At 43.6% G+C, this 9,334-nt stretch overlaps 1 non-coding gene across 1 annotated transcript; it reads right to left on the reverse strand.

Moving 5' to 3' along the window:
- Positions 1 to 8,091: 8,091 nt before the first annotated feature.
- Positions 8,092 to 8,164, reverse strand: TRNAG-UCC. Its single transcript has one exon. It is a non-coding gene; the product is annotated as a tRNA-Gly (tRNA).
- Positions 8,165 to 9,334: the final 1,170 nt, after the last annotated feature.

Here is a 9,334-nt window from a genome sequence, read left to right on the forward strand (position 1 = left end):
GCCTCCTACCCATCCAGGGCTTTCAGAAACCTAAACTAAAGGAATCAAAGAATCAAGAGACGAGGAAATCAGAGGAAAAAAAGAGAGCAACCTAAGACTCAAAAACAGGTGAAATTTCTAAAATACTGTGCTGGTCCTGGGGCTCCTTCCCAGCAGCCTCGGAGATGCATTGCGGTTATTATATTCCAGGGTGGAGAAGGACAAGAAGAGTGTACCCTCCCATCTACACATAAGCTTTCAGGGATTTTTTTTTTTCAGATGTGTAGTTATCTTCCTCAAAATGTAATGAAAGCTGAGTGATCTGTTCAGAGTCCTTGTCGAGCAAGACCACCAGGGCACAATGCCCAGCCATGCGGCTCCGCTCCTGCTTTAGCAGAAGAGACCCCATTAACCAAAAGCTTAATGAGGGCACAGGATAAAAACGCGCACGTGGAACCGTGAGCGTCATCACGGAACCGCAGAACCTGCAGCACAAAGCAGAGGGCGTGCGGGGGAGCCCGGAGCAGGGGCACATGCTCTCTGGCAGGCTCTCCCGGGCCACGGGGAAGAATTGTTGGCCTCTCAGAATTCCACTGCGGAACTAAAGCAAACCAACGTGACCGGCTTAAGCGGGTGGTGACTAGAATGGTGAGAGAATCATTAACTCTTGAAATGGGACAATGAAAGGAACCTGTTCTCGAAGTAGGAAGGAGGTTCCAAGTCTTATTTTCTATGCTTCCAAATTTGTTCCTGTACTTGGTCTCCAGTTCCCAAAAATAGGAACCACTTGGATCCATGGCCTCCAGCAGAATTTCTCGAGAAGGCTATATATAGTTTACTTGTAAGGAAAACTGAAAGGGCCACAGATTAATTGAATACAGTCCACATAAACCCTCATAGATTTCAGGTTATTCTTCTGTGGTTTTTGAAGTCTTCTGAGGTTTTTGATATATAGGGTGAAAAGCATAAGCTTTGAGCTTGGACGTATCTGGGTTTGAACCCCACCTCTGTAATTTACTGTTTGTTATCTAGAGCAAATTAACTGAGCTGCAAATTCATCTTCTATAAAATGGGGGAAATTATTGCTTAATTCATATAGCTATAGAATTAAGAGTCAGGTAACTTACATCAAGCAGTTGGCATTCCCTATCCTACAATTTTTTTATTACCAGGTTGGTCATTTCTTGTGTCTCCTGAATGGATGAATTCTTTTCAGTCCCCAATCTAATTCCTGATATACTGGATTTATTTTCAACTAAGCATTTACCTGCAGGCTGCTCCCTCCTGGTCCCAGGTCAAGTAGAGTGGCTCTGGAAAGGCACGCATTGTATCTCAGGCAGGAAGAGTGAGCCTTGGGGGGACTGTTGGTTCCACTACAGGCAATGCTGTGGCAGAGCAAAGGCCAGGTATGCAGGTAGGATGGGGAAAATAAACACAGAGGGATCTCCCCTTAAAACCCTCCCCACTAACACAGAGGAAAAGCAGAAGGCAGAAAACACTGTTGTATCACAGAGGTGGACAGCTCACTGAAATCAGAGCACGGTAATGATACAGGGTCGTAGGTAAGAGTTTATATTCACCAAGCATTCACTATGATGCCAGGAACTGTCCTACACTGACTTTTGGCAGCAGCCCTGTGACACAGGGACTATCGCCATCTCTGCTTTACAGATGAGGAAACACAGGGACAGAGGGATGCAATACCTTACCCAGGACAAAGCCACTCCTAATGCAGGCTGCCTGGCTCTGGGGTCCACGTGAGAAGGCTATGCTGAGACGCAACAGCAACAGAAGAGCCACCTTTTCCACTTAAAAGCGAAACCAAGGGCTTCCCTGGTGGCGCAGTGGTTGAGAGTCTGCCTGCCGGTGCGGGGGACACGGGTTCGAGCCCTGGTCTGGGAAGATCCCACGTGCCGCGGAGCGGCTGGGCCCGTGAGCCACAACTACTGAGCCTGCGCGTCTGGAGCCTGTGCTCCGCAACAAGAGGGGCAGCGATAGTGAGAGGCCCGCGCACCGCGATGAAGAGTGGCCCCCACTTGCCACAACTAGAGAAAGCTCTCGCACAGAAACGAAGACCCAACACAGCCATAAATAAATAAATAAACAAATACTTATAAAAAAAATAAAGTAAAAGTTTATAAAAAAATTAAAAAAAAAAAAAAGCGAAACCAAACCAAACCAGAACTACCTCCAAAGAGATTATCATTCGGAGTGTTTGGACACATAAGGAAGGCAGGGAATCCTAGGCAGTGATCCTGTCTGTGCCTGCCTGGGACGGAGACCCTGCTTGCTGCGCTGGGAAGGGGAGGGGGAGGGAGGTGTGTCTGAAAAGATGAAAGGCAGACAGGCAGAACAGACTGAGGTTCCATAGAATTGTTTTAGAACAAGCAGGCAGAAGTAATTAGTTGGGGTTTATTCCCAGTTGAAAGGGGAGTACATGTTCCATCATGAAGGCTGTGGGATAAGATATTAGCAACAGGCTTTGGATGGTTTGGTTCAGTTAAAGAAAGACAAGAGCTCTTTTCTTTTTCTTTTTTGGCCGTGTCTCGCGGCTTGTGGGATCCTAGTTCCCCGACCAGGGATCGAACCCTCGCCCTCGGTAGTGAGAGCTCAGAGTCCTAACCACTGGACTGCCAGGGAATTCCCGACAAGAGCTCTTTAATAACCTTTTCGAGTAGTGATTCCATAATGTGAATAGGAAGGACAGATTAACGTATGTAACTGAGTGCTGTGTTAGTCGAATTGTGGACTTTGAGAGCGATGCGTTAGTTTTGGTGACGCTGCTGTGCTGGAAAGCGTCTGGGGGACTCGTTTTGAATTGCTTCTATGTCACAACCCGTCCCTGATGTGAAATCACATTCATTCGGCCCCGAGAGGCGCCACACCAACTGCTGTGAGAGCAAAGCTAGGACACCAGTCTCGCCCGAAGTTCACTACTAGCAGACTGATGACGGCACCAACATCCTGTACCACTAAGTTCTAAGTGTAAAAGCGACAGTAACACCGAAGTGCTGCGAACATCCCAGCACAGAAAGGACTCTGTGCCACTGGAGCCGGGCCTTGAAGGCTGGCTTTTAACAACCAGAAGATGGGTTGGGGGGGAGCGGGAGTGAGGGGGCAAAGCACAGTCAGAGGAACAGGTGAGAAAGATAAAGATATCCTCGGCTCCCACAAGTGACCGAGCTCGGCTGCAGAACAGTATGTGCTGGCGGGAACGGAACTGGGCCGTAGAGACAGACTTGGGGCTACGCTGCTCTGGGCTTTGAACGCCTATCTGAGAAGTCGGCACATCAGCTTCTAAGAAATGGGAAACCTCTGAGAGGCTTTAAGCGTTAGAATGACCGGAAATGTGCTTCAGGAAGATTAAAGTCCCAGTGGCACATAAAATGGATTAAGACTTCTTGAAGCTGACATCTGAATTTTGGAAGAATTCTGAACCAAGTCTGATGAATAAGAAAGAAAAATGATATGGAAGTGTGTATCAGTCTCAATCAAAAAACAAGGTACTGAATAAAATAGGATAGATAGATTAGAAAACAATCTATAGATAGATTGTAAGATAGATTTTCTTCTGTGGCTTACAAATGGATCTGAAGGCACTTCCAAGAAGATTCAAGAAAAGATTTCGGAGTGGTGGCAACATCACAAAAATAAGTGTATGGTCATCCCTAAAGCACCTGCTTTCAAGGATAACACCCATTCCAGTGCATAATCAGTTTGCCCCTTTTAAAACAATCGGAATTAGTTAGTTACTCCTGAAATAATCCATCACCAGAACTAGCTTCTGTAAGTACAAGAGGACCTTCTTCTCTAGTACGTGGTGTCTTCTGATGTGTCAACATGGCAAGCCAGGGCCCATCCCCAGTTATTCAAATGCTAACCTAGGTCCTGCTGTGAAGGGAATTTTGTAGATGCAATAAAAGTCCCCATCTGTTAAATCTAAGGGAGAGCTCCCTGTTGGTTGTTTGGCCTGAGGCAACGCAACACTGGAGCCTACCTGGGCTCTTTGGTGGGGCTAATGGCAGATTCTGAGAAGGCTCATGCCAAGGAGTTCTTCCCAGAACTTCTGCAGCCAGTGTCCTTGTCCTCACGGTGAGACACAGCCACCTTCTGCCTCTGCAGGAGACCCTCCAACACTAGCAGGAACTTTTCTTTTTCTGAAACCTTTGGGCAAACGGAACCTATAAAGTAAAGAAAGGAGGGCCCTGCTCACTGGCTTTTGCCATACAACCCAACAAAATGAAATAATAGAGTCTGAAGTTCAGGATAAATATGGTCACGTCAAGATGGTGTTGTCTCCAAACTCCAAGCTGATGAAAAAAATGATACCCTATTGGAGCCCACTGTAATTAACTCTTGGACAGCATTTACATTATAAACCTAAGTTTTAAGAGGTTTGTTACTCAGCTGTAAAATTTTGCTCTAGGCTATGGCTTGGACATAGGCAATTTCAGCTTCAAAGAGGTTTTAAAAATAAAAGGACATTTTTTTTTCATTGAGCAAGTGAAGTGTGGTTTTAAGAGGAATGAAATATCTACTACGCTCAGGCATTCTTTGCAACTCTATTTTTTCTTCAAGTGGTCTTGATTTCTAAGAAATGAAACCTAGTCTGTTTGCGTATTTTTAAACCAAATGTTTAAATTATCGAATGTTTGGTGGACTCTTGGAATTAAGGAAAGACGTTTTGAGAGTCACAGCTCAATAAGAAGGAATCAAAGTGTCCTTCGCTATTCTTTATGTGCAGAACGAGGGTGGGACAGGATTCTGTTCTTTGAAGGTCCTCAGTCTGTTGCACATTGTTTAAAAGGTGGGTTACAAAAGAAGAAAGCTGAATTGAACAACAGAAAACCTATTCACTATTTGTAGGCTTTCACTGAACATTTCTTAAGGAGTTTCTAAAATGTCTCTGTCATAAGTACGTGTTAAAATAAATGCTGGTCAATTGCATGACAAAAATCAATCAATCAATCAATCAATCAATCAATCAATCTAAGGGAGAGTATCCTGGTGGGCCTGACTTCATCAGCTGGAGGGCTCTGACAGCAGGGCTGAGCCCTTCCCGAGAGAAAGACACTGAATTCCACCTGTGGACAAAGAGCTTCGTCCCGTGCCTGGAGTCCCAGGCTGCCCTAGCACTTCAGACTTGTGCAGCCAGCTCACCTCGACTGAGTAAGTCAATCCCATGTAATAAATCCCTTATTTACACACACACACAGGTGTGTATAACAAGTGTACATATATACATATATATGTCGTAGGGCGATTTTATATATGCACATATATGTACGTACATGACTCATCCTAGTTCTGCTTTTCTGGTGGAATTCTAACACTCAGTTTACTTTGTTTATGAGACCTGACAATCTGAGGGGAATGTACTATAAATTAATTAATTACAGAAACAACACTGTTGGAAACTACTTGAGTTAAAAGGGAAGCTGTGTGCGTTACTTCTCTGAGGCACACTACACACTATGAAATGGCTCCATTCTTACACGTGCAGAAGCTTTGGCTCCTAATCTGATCCCACACAGCTTTAGTGCGGGGGTCTTAATCTGAGGTCTAAGACCCCTTGAAACTGTGTGTAAAGATTTTCCTCAGGTGAGCCTATATCTTTTACCAGATTCTCAAAGAAATCCATTTCTCCTCATCCTTATTTGGAAGATTATTATGTTATTTACACTCAGTTCCCCAATGACTGCTTGTTCACACACTATGAATGGGCAGTTGACTCCCCAGCTGCTTGCCTTGTTCTGAAATTAGTGCTGACATTTTACAGACTTTTTTCAAGGTGGGGAGAACCACTTGCAACTAGTAGGGGAAATTCAGTTTAAGTCTTTCCTTGATTAAAAAATCTATTAAGTAGGGCTTCCCTGGTGGCGCAGTGGTTGAGAATCTGCCTGCCAATGCAGGGGACACGGGTTCGAGCCCTGGTTTGGGAAGATCCCACATGCTGGGATCTTCCAACTAGGCCCGTGAGCCACAACTACTGAGCCTGCGCGTCTGGAGCCTGTGCTCTGCAACAAGAGAGGCCGCGATAGTAAGAGGCCCGCGCACCACGATGAAGAGTGGCCCCCGCTTCCCGCAACTAGAGAAAGCCCTCGCACAGAAACGAAGACCCAACACAGCCAAAAAAAAAAAGTCTGTAAGTACACGTTGAGATAGTCCACCTAAGAACTCTACCCATTTAATGTGAGTGTCCACAGATGTAGAGAACAGACATATGGACACCAAGGGGGGAAAACTGCGGTGGGGTGGGTATGGTGGTGTGCTGAATTGGGCGATTGGGATTGACATGTATACACTGATGTGTATAAATTGATGACTAATAAGAACCTGCAGTATAAAAAAACAAACAAACAAAACAACTAATACTAACCTTTCATTGGGTTATTTGTATGGAAATATGTTAATATAAATGTTTCAGACATTACATGAAATTTCTAAAAATCTTATATGTTCTGGTATAATGTTATAAGTCATAATCCTAGTTATTACTTTAAAATGTATATCTCAGAAATAACTAATTTTCTTGTCAACTGCATTATTATGAACTTTCATCAAATCTTTAACCATGGTCATTTTTAAGTCTTTTGTCATTTACAGACAGTTCTGGGTGTACTCTGATGCTTTTGCAAATATGTTCCTATAAAAGGGTTTCATCTTCAAGAAATTCATGGAAAAGACTCTGACAAGTACAGGTTTCTGGTAACTGACTGTACTGCTGAACTGAATGAATAAGCATTTTCAGAACTCTAATGAAAAACTGATGAACTCATAAAAGTGCTAACAAACAATCAAGATGAAAAAAAAATTAATTACATGGGACTGAGTGAACTGATGAGGATGAGTATAATTTTTGTGACTTTCTGTTTGAATTAAAAAAAAAAAAATCCCACAAGGACTCAGAGGCAAAGAATATACAAATCAATTTTCACTGCAAAGTAAAGGAGCTGTTACAGTGGAGGATTACTGGACTGAATGTCAATATTATGACATAGTATGAGTGTGTTTCGTGTTTGGTAATTGCAGTCATTGTTGCTTTTGTTGTGGTCATCCATGTACAAAAAAAAAAAAAAAGGTATGGTTGATACCTACTCACTGTGTTTCGGCAAAAATTAGGGAAAATCATGGAAAACAGACTTTTATTTGGGGTCCAGAGTATTGACATGACTTAACAAATGCTAGCACATGTTATTTTGGTTTTAACCATCTCTTCAAATGCTTATATATTATCTATCTAACCAGATAATAATTTCCATGAAGGTATGGACTAGATCGTACAAAAAATCAAATAAAAAATGCTATTAGTTATTTTAAGAAAAAAAAAAATGTGTGTTCAACAGTCAAAAAAATCAGTGATGCAGAAAACACAATTTAAGTCATCTTAGTTCATACTGAGACTTTAACAAAATTAAATGATAAATTAAAGAATCTCAAAATAATTATATTGCTAAATAGTAACTTCTGTGGTGCGAAGAGAGATTTGTACTTTATACATAAAAATCAGTAAGAATAACCGGTCTAAATTCACATTAAACGCCCACATTAGGTCTTTCAACAAATTAAAAGATTTCAACCCGTAATATGTGAATTTTTGTTGCCTTATCTAATTTTTTTTTTGGCTGTGTTGGGTCTTCGTTGCTGTGCGTGGGCTTTCTCTAGCTGTGGCGAGCAGGGTCTACTCTTTGTTGTGGTGCACAGGCTTCTCATTGCAGTGGCTTCTCTTGCTGCAGAGCACGGGCTCTAGGTGCACTGGCTTCAGTAGTTGTGGCACGCAGGCTTCAGTAGTTGTGGCTCGTGGGCTCTAGAGTGCGGGCTCAGTAGCTGTGGCGCACGGCCTTAGTTGCTTTGCGGCATGTGGGATCTTCCAGGATCAGGGCTCGAACCTGTGTCCGTTGCACTGGCAGGCGGGTTCTTAACCACTGCGCCACCAGGGAAGCCCGCCTTACCTAACTTCTTAGCAGTGTCCCACGTAGCTGGACATAATGCCATCCCCTGGCTTTCTTTCCCAATTTGCCAGCCCTTTTGATCTGCTCCTACTGTTCCATAGAAGTTCTAATTGTTTTTGGGGTTTTTTTTGGCCGCACTGTGTGGCTTGTGGGATCTTAGTTCCCCGACCAGGGATTGAACCTGGGCCCACGGCAGTGGAAGTGCCGAGTCCTAACCACTGGACCACCAGGGAATTCCCCAAGTTCTAATTGTTAAATCCAACTGTCTCTCGACATCTTCACTTGGTAAGTCACTGGAATCTCAAATTCTTCATGTCCAAGACGGAAGTCTTGATTTCCTTCCCTAACCTGGTTCCCTTTTATTCCTTCTCATGCTTAGAAAACTGCCTCACCTCCACCCGGCAGCTCACACCCTCCTTCTCCTTCACACCCTACATCCCATCTGGGGTTCCCCTTGGCTGTATCCCCAATCTTTGCACCTCATGTCCTCACAATGCTTTCCCCCACAGTGGGGGCCACCCTGACCACCACGAGTCACTGTCTCCTAACTGATCGCTCTGCTTCCCACACAGAAACCAGAGTAATACCTCAAAGCCCTAAGTTAGATTACGTCTCTCCTTTGCATAAACCTCCCAATGGCCTCCCGCCTCACCTGAGAATGAAATCCCAACATCTCACCTGGACGAGGCCCTGACCGCTCTTCCTGCACCCACAGAGGTCTTCAAGTTGCTGTAACTCATCAAACCCTCCTTCTTTACGTACAAGTCTGTCATGGTGTCCTGTATCCTGTTAGGTCTCTGAAGGCAGGACGCTTAAGATGTACACACAGCATCTAACACTGTCCTGGACCCGAAAAATGTCTGCTGGACGAACAAGTCACTGCCTCAGCACCTTTACCTTAATGTTCCACCTCTGTTAATTTTTCTGTCTATATGTACTTAGAAGTGTCATTTTATTTTGGTTTCCCTGGTTAAAAAAAAAAAAAAGACACATTTGAATGCATTCTCTCTTCAGGTAATTAATGCCAGACTCACTGCCTAAGCTCATGACATGGGGCATTTAGCTGCTGCTTCAACCACTTTTTTGTTACTAGGTCTTATATTGCCATTCCTCAAGCCTCCTCTTAATGTGTATACATAACAGACCTGCAGTGCATGTGGAGGGTGAGCTTATCACGATTTTTTTCTTCGTACACTTACTGAAACTGTTTTCTATGAGCCAAGACAACACATGAATAAAACGTTTAGTTAAATAGGAATTCTGTCTTTAAAATGTTTAAAGATGGCTAAGTCTCCTCTCAAGATCAGCCTAGGTAATATAAACATGAAGAAAAACCACAGTTACAGAAAGATAGAGAAGATGAAAAGGCAGAGGGCTATGTACCAGATGAAGGAACAAGAAAA

Source organism: Balaenoptera musculus, chromosome 2, assembly GCF_009873245.2.
Source record: "Balaenoptera musculus isolate JJ_BM4_2016_0621 chromosome 2, mBalMus1.pri.v3, whole genome shotgun sequence".
NCBI lineage: Eukaryota > Metazoa > Chordata > Mammalia > Artiodactyla > Balaenopteridae > Balaenoptera > Balaenoptera musculus.